Here is a 13,851-nt window from a genome sequence, read left to right as displayed (position 1 = left end):
TGCAAATCTAACAGAGGCCCAAAAAACATGTTAAGATCTACAAAGATCAATACTTAACTGCAGCTCTTGGTGGTCCAAATCAGAATATGCAATCTATGTTGATGTCTTTTCAAAACATTGCTTTAAAAAGCCACATCAGATGCCATGATGGTTTTTAAGTGTAGGTACTGGAGGTGGTCAAACTCTGCATAAGGAGTAGACAACCACCACCGTATATATATATACATACATACATATGTGCGTCAGTCATTAGCATGAGTGACATCGACATTCAGGCAAGTGGAATTTGTTAAATTTTGTGGGACTTGTTCAACTCAATTTTATTTAAAATGTCAGATTCTATGATTCTATCAGCTCTCTCTCTAGAGAGGTATGTGAGTTTGACAAATACACTTTCACTGAACATCAATTCTCGGAGACCTTCTTCTTGTTCTTCTTCTTGTCCTTCTTAGCTCTCCATCAAATCTTCAACCTTGAAACTCTTTTATTTTTATTTAATGCATTCTCTAAATTTGTTTGTGCGTACAACACCCACATACATATAGAAACAAGCATACACAGATATGGATATAAGTGCAGGCATGCCTGTCTGGTAAAAAACTTGCTTCCCAACTGCATGGTTCTGGGTTCAGTCCCATTGCATGGCACCTTGTGCGAATGTCTTCTCCTAAAACCTCAGGCTGACCAAAGCCTTGAGAGTGGATTTGGTAGATGGAAACTGAAATAAACTCATTCTATGAATCCATCTATATGTATGTGTGTATGTGTATGTGTGCTTGTGTGTGTGTTTGTGTGTGCATGTGTGTGTTTTGTACGTGCACGTGTGTGTGTATATGTGCCTTTGTGTCGGTGTTTGTCTCCCATTCCCACTTGACAACTGGTGTTGGTGTGTTTACATCCATGTAACTTAGTGGTTGGGCAAAAGAGATCAATAGAATAAGGACCAGGCTTAAAAAAAATAAGCACTGGGGTTGATTCATTTCACTAAAACTTCTTTAAGGTGATGCCCCAGCATGGCCACTATCTAATGACTGAAACAAGTAAAAGATATAAAAATAAGTATACATTAATGGGGTGAAACTGAGTATTGCCAGTTGGTTGATAATTGAGGAAAAATTAGGGACCTTCTGCGTCTGTCTCCCATCTGGTTGTACACTCAGGATACACTATGTCATTTGTATATTTACCATGCATTTTTCATTTATTATATATACATATATATATATATGACTATATAACAACCACATACATGACTTGGGAATTCTTTTTCCCTTTTCATAATCTAATTATTTTAAAATTAACACACACACACACACATACGCGCGCACGCGCGCACACACACTCACACACACAAAAGCATACATGCATACCCATGTACATACATATATATATATATATATATATATAGATGCAACCAAATTTCAAGCAATGGTAGCACTTGATTGTTCTCTTAAATGTGGTTATCTAGGATGTGACTTTCCAGTTCTATCGAGGATCTACATTGTTTTGCAAAGGTGTAGCAATGTTGGGCACGGCACCCCTTGCAGCAGGTGTTCAAAGACTTTACCACCCATGCTGACACACACCTTTATTCCATCTTGGAAATTTTCAGTGAGTGTTCTGCCTTTTCCAGCTACAGCCTGCCTTAGCATGCAACACATAACAGATATGTTAGAAATCATGTGATGCCTATGCCTGAAGCTTTTTAAATGATGCCAAGGCCTAGCACATGGTCAGTTTCACTCTCTAAACAGCATATGCATTTGTCCCCAAAACAAGAACAAGTCTACATCATTGGATGCAAACAAAATCATAGATCTTGTATCAGAGTTTCTCTTCTCTAAGAGAGATATCTATACAAAGACAAGGGTGTCTCTCTTCCCCCCTCTCTCTCCCCCACCCCGAGCTGGTGGGAGTTCATAGAAGGAATTATACCTTTATCAGAAGAATTATCTCATTAACAGGATTATATATTTCCTTATATAATCATTATTTTCATATGTAGTCAAACCAATACATATCTCCATCAGAAGTGCTTCCATTCATCAGAATTTCATTAGCATCTTTATTCAAGAGGATAGAGACAAACCAAGACTATTGCACTCCACTTATTACACTAATCTCCATGAGAATGGTACAATTGTCACCTAATTTCTTTCTCTCTGCTATAAATCTGACTCATTGAATCTGTTCTATATCTTTGATGCTGATCTGAATATTCTTTTGTAATGTGGGTTTCATATTTAGACACAAGATCGATTTTGTGATGATGGCATTGGTAGAGATGGTGAAGGTAGTAGTGGGTGGGAGCTTGATCCTAGGTATCCATTGATATCAAACTATAAAAGAATAAAAGAAAAAAAACAACACAAAATTCTCTGTTGGAATTTGAACATGGACAAAACTAAAGTACTGGATAAATGCTGTAGTATTATTGAGCTACGCTTTTCTGTTACATCTCTTCCCTTTATATATAGATACATACACACTACATAATTACATACATGCATAATATATACATACATACATCATACATATACATGCATTATACACTCATGCATACACACATGTTCATTCATTCATACATACATGATACACACATATGTACTTACATATATATATATATATATATATATATATATATATATACATCGTATATGCATATGTACATAAATGTATACATACCTTATACATACATATAAACATGCATGTATTTTATATAGTTATATATACATGTGTGTGCATGTATAACTACCTACCTACCTACATACATACATACATACATACATACATACATACATACATACATACATACATACATACATACATACATACATACATAATTCATACATATATATATACACACACATACATCATGCATATATTATTTATCTATTTAATTAGTGAGCTGGATATTTCATTTGATGATCAAGTTATATTGCAATGTAAAAATATATTTCATAGTTGCAGTCTCAGCACAGAGTTGTTGGTGGATAATTGAAGGAGTTTGCCTGTATTTTCTTTCTTTCATTGTGTTCATAGCTCATTGAATCCAACAGAATGTGTAAGAAGGAGAAGGATATATGATTTTGTAATGGTATCATAAATGATTAGGGAAAAAATATAACAAATCTTAAACGTTAATGTAGATCATAAAAGGCAATAAAAAATTTATGCATTAAAATTAAAATTGTTAAATTGTCAAAAAGGCATATAAATCATCAAATAGCTAGATGCTCAAAATGGTCGAATAGATCTTCATTCAAAATATTCTTAATATAAAATAATGAGAATAAGCATAAAACAGAAAAAATAAGAAGATTCTTTCATCAAAGAAAGATAAGTTTGAGTTTTTCTTTTCCTTGTCTCAGTTATTGCACCATGCTGGGGTTGTGCATTGAAAGACTTTAGTTGAACGACTCAATCTCAGGACTTATGTTTTTTTTCCTCTTTTTTCAAGTCTTTTTTTACCAAACCACTAAGTTGTGGGTGTGTAAACACAGCAACATCAGTTGTCAATCAGTGGAGTTGCAAATACAGACATGAAGACACACTCATATAGACATTTCTCTCTCTCTCTCTCTCTCTGTTCCATTTATTTGCCTGAATCCGGTGCATATTTATTGTGATATTTTTAAGGTAGCATCTCCTTTAAGCATGTGGCTAAGCCTTTATACTTACTCACTTGCCCTGAATATTAATTTATATATATATACTAGCAGTTTACCCAGCGTTGCCTGGGAACGTCAGTTAATGTAAAACAACACTGAGGTTTTTTAAATTTCAAAATAAATGAAAGATAAGTGATCCGATCACAATAACCCATATTTTACCAAAATGTTTGGTTAAGAATTAAGCAGGAAAATTATTTAAAATCAGTAACATAAGCATGGGATTACTGCTTTAATACAATTAGCAGTGTGTGTCGGCATTGCTAAAGTTTATAAAGCTGACCTTATATATTATTTCCTGCTCTGTGGATAACGAAGTCTTGAATATGTCAGAGTCTTCTTGGTGTCATAGCTTTGTGCTCATAAATAATCACTCTTCCTAGATTTGCAGAATAACTACTTAAAGTCAAGTGGTCAACCCATAAAGCCCTAAGCATAAGGGTTTTGTTAAAGGAAAGAGAGAAAGTAAACGTTTATTTGTTGTTCCATTCAACAATAGTAAGTCTCAAACAGTCTTTGATAACCTTAGGGATGCTGGATTCACATTGCATCACTTTGTTATGATATTGGTGTCGTTGCTGTTGTAGATGTGATGGCAACCAATTGAGTGCATCCCTTGCTGCCATAGCTACCTGAAAAGTAGTTGTTGTGGATATGAAATGAGAAGACTCTTTAGCAAAAAACCGTAGAAATGTACATATCACCGCTTTGATTTGGTTGTACACGATATTCCTTGTTCTCCCATTTCAGGCAAATGCAAAGAGATTCACCTTGCATCCCATTCTCGAACAGCCAACGTATAGTTGTCCAGGTGAAAAACATGAAGACCAGCAACAGATAGTGTCTGACCATGGGACTTGTTTATTGACACAGCAAAGCTGACACAAATAGGAAATTGAAGCCTCTGAAAGGAGAAAGGAAAAGCCAATCCTGATGGAATGAGAGGAACTCGTGGTATGAAAACATCATCTCCTTTTCCACTCCCGGAAATTATGGTAGCCTCTATTACGTGGTTAAGAACTTTTTTAACAACCAGTCATGTTCTGTTGTTCTGTTTTGGTGGCTCCAAATTCCGAAGCAGCATTATTGGAATCCCTTTTTTCAGGTGCAATGTATGCAGAGGAAGGCGTGGAAGGTCCAATGTGTTAAGAAATTCAGCAGGATAATTAACTGCCTCATTGTCATTTATCATGGTATCAATTGACTTAAATGTTCGATGATTTCCAGGTAGAGACTGGAGGAATTGATCATTCAACTTGCTTACGGTGATGTTCTTAGGAGCAAGTATTGCTCTTTCACACGACCACTTAAGATTGTAGTAGTTGTCCTGCAAATTTGGGAACACCTTGTCCTTTAGTTCGTTGATAGAAGATACAATGGTACAAAGTGGCAAGATGTCTAGTTCACCTGCCATGTCCAAAGGCACCTTACTGTCACCAAGTTCCAAAATATCTTTAGCAAACTGGGAAGAACTTCGATCACCATAAAGTGGGCCCTTATATTTGTGGATAGCGTAAGTGTCATAACATGACGCCTCAATGGTCAGGACTTAAGGCATGCTTCTGCTTCATCTGCCCTCGTACCTTTAGGAATGACAGGAAGAGTTTGTCTAAAGTCACCTGACAGTAAAAGCGTTGCACCGCCCATTGGAGCCTGACTGTTTCATATATCCCTCAGAACTCTATCTAATGCCTCTAGGCCTCCTCTGTGAGCCATTGTGTACTCATCCTATATGATAAGAATGCACCATTAGAGTACTTGCCCTTGGCCAGAACTTTTGCTGATGTTGCAGGAGTGGGCTTCTGGAGCCGCTAAATTCAGTGGAAGTTTGAAGGTGGAATGTGCTGTTCTTCCACCTGGAAACAAAGTGGCAGCAATCCCAGAAGAGGCAACAGCTAACGCTTTGTCTCCATTTTTCTATACATTTGCGAGAATTAATTTGATTAAAAAGGTTTTTCCGGTGTCACCTGGTGCATCCAAGAAGAAAATGTCACTGGATCGGTGACACACATTGCTAACAATACAGTTGTAGACATGGCATTGGTCTGGAAGCAGTTGTGGTTCCACCTCATTGACAAATTGGGCATTGTTGTAAGACGTTTCTCGCAAGACTGCAGAAGAAAGTGTGTTGTATACTGACCGGAGTGTAGCTGGTAAACCATATGTCGGCAAATCAGTACCACCAAGGGAGATAACCCTGTCCTCGAGGTCAATCAGTGCTCTATTGTAAATCTCATCACTGGTGCCATCCAGTTCAAGATACTGCAATATTGACTGATGTCTGTAGTTTAGAGTCTAATGTACATTGGACATGAAGTTGAGTGCAATCGGATAAAAGCTTCAGGTGCTATGTCCAAAACGGCATTTTTGGAGTCTGTTCTCATCCTGTGCTCAAATGAAACAGAATTTGAAAACTAATGATGCTATTAAATTCTTTAGATAAAAATGTATAAGTATGTTGATTTTGATCAAAATTGGACAACTTTTGAAAAAAAATCAATATTGATTTGTCGATTTTTTGGGGAGATCCAATATCAATATGAAAAAATCAATAGCGTCACAACCCATCTCGTCCAAAATTGCACCGATATGTAAAGTTTAAAAAAAACCGTCTAGTTTCGGAGAAGAATCCAGAACAACAGACATACAGACACACATAGACAACCTCTATTTTATATATATAGATATATAAAATATATATAAATATACATATATTTTATTAATAAAGCATATTACTCTACCTCCAGTATTCGAGTACTATTTTCCCCCCTTTTTTCACATTTATATGCTTACTCTGGTGTGCATATATATATATATATATATATATATATATGCACACCAGAGTAAGCATTTATATATATATATATGCACACCAGAGTAAAAACATATATATATATGTATATTTGAGTGTGTGTGTGTGTGTCTGTGTCTGATGTCTGTGTGTACATCAGTTGAAATATATATGTATATATAGCAGTGTGTGAATAATATTCTTAAGGTCAACATTTACTCACTTGCGACCACTTCCAAGCTTTGTCACTAACTCAGTTTTTAACCAAATTAGATGATGTTTACACTTTTAGATTGGTCACATCCTAAGCTCCATTTCAGCTACAAAATTTGAAAATTGCTTTGGTAGAAAAATGGTTTCAGCAAAATATGTGCAGTCAAAAACAGGAGAGTAACATCTGAAATTGATTTTGAGTCCAAATATTTTTCTTTAAAGAAATCTTTATTTTATTTTAGCTTACATGATAGAGCTCAACAAGTGAAATCTATCCATGTTACTTATATGCAGTAGTGAAAAAGGTACTGAGGTAAAAACCGGTGAGAAAAAAGGAGACTAACGCCTGAAATCGACTTTGACTCCAGAGGTTATTGTTATTTCAAAAGAAAACTATATCTAACTTTAACATTTTTTCTTTTTACCTCATATGATAGAACTCATTAAGATGAGTGTTGTAGTGTTAATCTTTTCAAAAAACATCTAATATTCTTAAGATCAACATTTACTCAGTTTTTAACCAAATTAGATGATGTTTACGGATTTAGCTTGGTCACACTGTAAGCTATATTTCGAGCAAAAAAATTCGAAACTTGGTTCAGTAAAAAAAAGTTTGAGTCAAATATGTGAAGCCACAAACGGAAGAAATCAACTTTGGAGTTCAAATTTTTTTTTTAATAAATCTATATTTTATTTTAGCTTATATGATAGATCCCAATGACAGGAATCTATCTCTGTTAGTTATATGCAAAAATATTCAGCAGAAAGAAGTACTGAGGTAAAAACCAGTGAAAAATAAAAAGGGATTAATGCCTGAAATTAACGTTAAGCAGAAATAATAATATTAAAGATCGAAATCAAATTTGATGACTGGCATCTATGCTAGTGGAGTGCTAAGAGTACCATATGAGCGTGATCATTGCCAGAGCAGCAAGCTGGCCCCCATGCTGGTGGCACATTAAAAACACCATTTGAGTGTGATCATTACCTGCGTCGCCTTACTAGCACTTGTGCTGATGGCATGTGAAAAAACATTCAAGCGAGGTCATTGTTGTTGCCAGTGCCACTGGACTGACTCCAGTGCAGGTGACACATAAAAAGCACCATTTGAGCGTGGCCGTTGCCAGTACCTATTTCTTTACTACCCACAAGGGGCTAAACACAGAGAGGACAAACAAGGACAGACAAACGGATTAAGTCGATTACATCGACCCCAGTGCATAACTGGTACTTAATTTATCGACCCCGAAAGGATGAAAGGTAAAGTCGACTTCAGCGGAATTTGAACTCAGAACGTAATGCCAGACGAAATACGTTTACGCATTTCGCCCGGCGTGCTAACGTTTCTGCCAGCTCGCTGCCTTAGGTGGCACATAAAAGCACCCACTACACTTTCGGAGTGGTTGGCATTAGGAAGGAAATCCAGCTGTAGAAACTCTGCCAGATCAGATTGGAGCCAGGTGCAGCCATCTGGTTCACCAGACCTCAGTCAGATCGTCCAACCCATGGAAAGCATGGAAAGCAGACATTAAACGATGATGATGATGATGATGATGATGATGATCTCTAAAGTTTAAGATTTTATGGAGAGCTAAGAAGGACAACAGTTTGTCACCAAGAAGTGATGCTTAGACAAAATGTATTTGTCAAAGTCACAAACCTTTCTTACTGTTTAAAGCCTTGTACTAATTTTATTGCTTTCTTTTGCCGTACTGCTAAGTTATGGGGATATAACCGCACCAACACTGGTCATCAAGCAGTGTTGTGGACAAACAGACACATAGATATATGTATGTATATATATGTGTGTGTGTGTGTGTATGTGTGTGTGTGTGTGTGTGTGTGTGTGAATGAATATATATGTGTGTATATATATGTAAATATATACATACATACGTATATATACATACATATGTATATATATATATATATATATATTATATATATATATATATATACATAATCATACATACATATATAAGAGGAATAACCACCAAGGTGGATTCCTAATATGCCACAAGAAGATGCTAAATGAATGTGTTCTCAAGAAATTTCAGCAAACGCCAGAATGTAAAGTGACCAAGACAAATGAAAAGATACAAAATTTGATGATAAGCTACATACCATGGTTTCACTGTTACCATTTACAAACTTTTGAATATATATGTATGTATGAATATATATATATATATATATATATATATATATAAATATATATATATATATATATAGGATACAAACAGGGGACAGTCATTAGTCAGAATATTGATGACATCCTTTTCTGCTTGAATAGTCACCTAACAAGTACAGACAGGGGGCAGATCTAATGTAGCTATAAGTCGTGATTGGGCAGAATCTGCATGACGTCCCGTTCTGCTTGACTAACGAAGCGACTGGTCAAAACAGGAAACAAACAAGAGGCAGTTATAATGCAGCGATTGGTCAAAATAATGATGACGTCCCGTTCTACTTGACTAACGAAGCGACTGGTCAAAACAGGAAACAAACAAGAGGCAGTTATAATGCAGCGATTGGTCAAAATAATGATGACGTCCCATTCTACTTGACTAAAGCCACCTAACGAAACGATTGGTCAAAACGTTGATGACGTCACGCTATGCTGGATTGACCACCTAACAGGCATTATAAAACCGAGCACTTCACAAAAACTCATTAGAACCACCCAGCGAACATCCACCATGGGTCATCACATTTGCTTACGGTAAAAATGAATTCCTCGCTCTTTCGGAAACATCAATCTTCTGTATTGACCGCTTTCCACCACTTTGATCTGTTTTTTGTATTAAATACGTATCGCCACCGTGGGCCACTGCATCGAACACTTTGAACATATACTTCAAACTATATATCAACTATACATGAACTATATATCAACTATACATGAACTCTAAGATGTCTGACTCCGTTGTGTATTATAAATGAATTTCTTGTGTTTGACGGCATGAGCTGTCTTTTTTTATATATAACTCTTTTTGATAAAGTTCATTTCAGGAACTGAAACATGTTATAATGTATATATAAAAATTAAAAATTGTATAATACAGCAGCATTTTCGAACTTCATTTTTTACAAATATATATATATATATATATATATATATATATAGGCACAGAAGTGACTGTGTGGTAAGTAGCTTGTTTACCAACCACATGGTTCTGGGTTCAGTCCCACTGTGTGGCAACTTGGGCAAGTCTCTTCCTCTGTAGCCTTGGGCTCACCAAAGCCTTGTGTGTGGATTTTGTGGAGAGAAACCGAAAGAAACCCGTTGTATATATGTGTATATGTTTGCATGTCTGGGTTTGCCCCTTCACCATCACTTGACAACTGATGTTAGTGTGTTTATGTCCCTATAACTAAGCAGTTCAGCAAAAGAGACTGATAGAATAAGTACTAGGCTTACAAAGTTCTGGGGTCAATTTGTTTGACTAAAGGCGGTGCTCCAGCATGACTCTGCAGTTAATGAATGAAACAAATAAAAGAATATATATATGCACTCGAGTAAGCACATAAAGGAAACAAGGTCAGAAAAAATAGTACTCGAATACTTGAGGTAGAGCAATATGCTTTATTATTAAAACTGCAAAAACATCACAAAAAAACTGCTACACAGAGTTTCATGTTCCTGCTCGTCAGGCAGTTGTGACCAAAAATGGAATATAAATTGTGATTGTATAATGTATATTTTGATATGGATCAAATTGACAGATTCACATTTGAATTTGATTGGTTGATTTTAACTAATGGTCTTTCAGAAGTATGCAAGATGGGACAGGAAATATGAAATATAAAATAAAATTTATACTTACTTGTCTTATCTTGCATACTTCTGAAAGACTTTTACTGTTAATGAAATCATCCAATCAATTTCAAATGTGTATCCATGAATTTGAAACATATCAAAATATACATTATACGTACAATCACAATTTTTATCCCATTTTTGATCACAACTGCCCAACGAATGGGAACATGAAACTCTGATTAGTAGTTCTTTGTGATGTTTTTGCAGCTTTAATTATAAAGAATATATATATATATATATATATATATATTATATATATATATATATATATACCGGAGTAAACACATAAATGTGAAACAAGGTGGAAAAAAAAGTACTCAAATACCAGAGGTAGAGTAATATGGAACGTGAAACTCCGAGTAACAGCTTTTGTTATATTTCTGCTGCTTTTAAATAAAGTATATATATATATATATATATATATATATATATATATATATGTGTGTGGCAAATGAAAGACGGAAGATGGAACATACGAGAATTTACTATTAATCATGGCAATTGCTTCAACACACCTAGCATCGATTCCTCATGGGTGGGACACTCAACAGCTGGTTCAGGAGCACCTAGTGGTGCAGATGTATCTCGTCAGGTGATAAATAGATACAACTCGTTAGAATAACAGTTAAGCAATGCAATTTCTTGTTTTGTAGAAAGAAAAGCAACCAGACGGAGGAAATATCTTCATTTATATAGAAAATCAAAGACACAATCACAGATGGTAAAAATGACAAATGAACACGCAATCCAGCGAGTATTAAAAATAACTGTTAACAAATATGGATGAATAAATGCCCTCGGACAAGCTGCATGGCACGAGTACACTCACTCATACAAGCATCCACAAAAATGTGAGCATACGCACACGTGAGGTTTGGTGCACTCATGATCAGAAAGTGAGTTAGCTATCTACTTGGTGTTTTTAAGAATGGGGAGGTTAAAAGTAAACTTAAGTCATCCGTACCTTAATATAAATTAGGTTAATGGTTACTCAAAACTCATTCCCACTGCAATGGATGTATACACACACACATACACACACACACACTTGCACACACACACACACATGCACACACACACTTGCACACACACATATATACACGACGGGCTTCTTTCAGTTTCTTCTACCAGACCCACTCACAAGGTGCCAGACTGAACCCAGAATTGTGTGGTTGAGAATCAAGCGTCTTACCAAATAGACACACCTGTGTGTGTGTGTGTGTGTGTGTGTGTGTGTGTATGTATATGCATGTTTGTATGTATATATGTATATATATATATATGTATGTTTGTATATATATATATGTATATGTATGTATGTATTTATATATATATACACACATTTACAGAGTGAGAGAGAGTGAGAGAGAGAGAGAGAGAAAGAGAGAGAGAGAGAGTGAGAGAGAAAGAGAGAGAGAGAGAGTAACAATTGTCTCAGCCGCTACTTAGATTTACTGCCATTCTAGATAAGGTCAGAAGACTTATACTCAATGGCTCAATGCCCTTTGCATAACCAACCACTTTGCACTGGGATGTATTTTGTCATGTCCCTAGTGCTAGAGTGGTGGTGATGTCTTCAACAAAACGACAATGTCCTCTTGACTCAGTCTTGTCCCCACTTATCATGGCATCAACATTGATAAAAATTGCCTTCACCATGTAGTAGGACTACTTAATGATGTATCTTTTTACTTAAGGCACAGGAGGAGAAGATGAACAGCAGTAGAGAGACTGATGACTAAAGAAGAGCCAAAATAGGGGTGGATGGCAAAGTAGAGGGTATGGCGGCAGAAACAAAGTAATGGGGGTAAGGGGTGAGTGTAGGGGTACATACACACATTATTTACATACATAGATATATATATATACATACTTCTTTATATGCATTTATATATAAATACATATATATATATATGTATGTATGTATATATGTATGTGTATACATATATATATATACACACACATTTATATGTTGTATATCTATCCATATACACATGGGAGTGTGTTTGTGCATATATGTATGTACATATGTATATATGTATGTATGTACGTATGTATGTATGTATGTATATATGTATGTAATATGTATGTATGCAAGTATGTATGTCTAATCACATCTTCAAGCTAACTAGTCACACTTCATGATACAACTGTCAGCTATTGAAGCACTAAATAAAGGAATCAGCCTGCCATTAGCCAGGATAATTATTTCCAGTCAATATACCAATTCTCTGCCACAAGCAGTGGACGTGTTAAAATTCACTTTTATCTACAATCCAACTGTGGAGACAACTAGATAAGAAATAAACTTAACTGGGCATAAAGCAATAACTTTGCACATCCTCTCTCACCCTCTTTTCTCTTGCTCTTTTATACATATATATATATATATATATATATCATCATATATTTATATTTATATATGTACATGTGTATATAGATTTGCACATGTACATATATTATACCATTATTATATATATATATATATACATATATATGTAAGTATATCTTTTTTATATATTATATATATTTATGTGTGTATATATGTATGTGCATATATATTTTTATGTGCATGTGTATGTCTATATATATATATGTGTAAATATGTGTGTGTGCGTGCGTGTATATATATATATATATATATATATATGTATGTATAATTACTCACACAAACACATCATTTTATTATACATACATACATATACATATATGTGTGTATATATATACACACACGGACATATATATATACATACATATATCATATATATATGCACTTTCTCTTTTGCTATTGCTAATATTTTATGTTGCATTCATTTACCATCTCTCTCCCTTTTTCTTTCTTTCCCCTCCTCTCTCTCTCATTCTATCCCTCTCTTTCTCTCCCTCCAGGTCAGAAACACCTCCTTTACAAGTCACAACCACCTAAGCTTCCTTTCAAATTAGGCCTAACCCAACAATTCAGTAATTCTCAACCAATTTACCACTACTTCTATCATTACATCATATCATGCTGTATACCATTCTGTGAGAAACACATCTGTCACACCCTTCTCACTGAGCTCTTTCACCTTTAAGGCTTATACAGTCCCAGTTTCTAGATACAGACACACATGTTTTACATGCATATAGATTAGTCAAAGCACATACATTCACCAAACTCTTTAATCTCACACTCTCTACAGGGACGCATCATGACACTTTGAAGCATGCTTCAATATGCTCTGTTCCAAAGAAAGGCAACACCTTTGACCTGGCCAACTATTATACTATTACCCCCATCTTTAACATCTCTAATGTGCAGGAGCCAACTATTAACAATAATATTCTCCGGTACCTTGAATTTTTGTCTCTCC

This window comes from Octopus sinensis, linkage group LG13 (assembly GCF_006345805.1).
Source record: "Octopus sinensis linkage group LG13, ASM634580v1, whole genome shotgun sequence".
Lineage (NCBI taxonomy): Eukaryota > Metazoa > Mollusca > Cephalopoda > Octopoda > Octopodidae > Octopus > Octopus sinensis.
The sequence above is the reverse complement of the archived record's forward strand: the minus strand, read 5'-3'. Positions refer to the sequence as shown.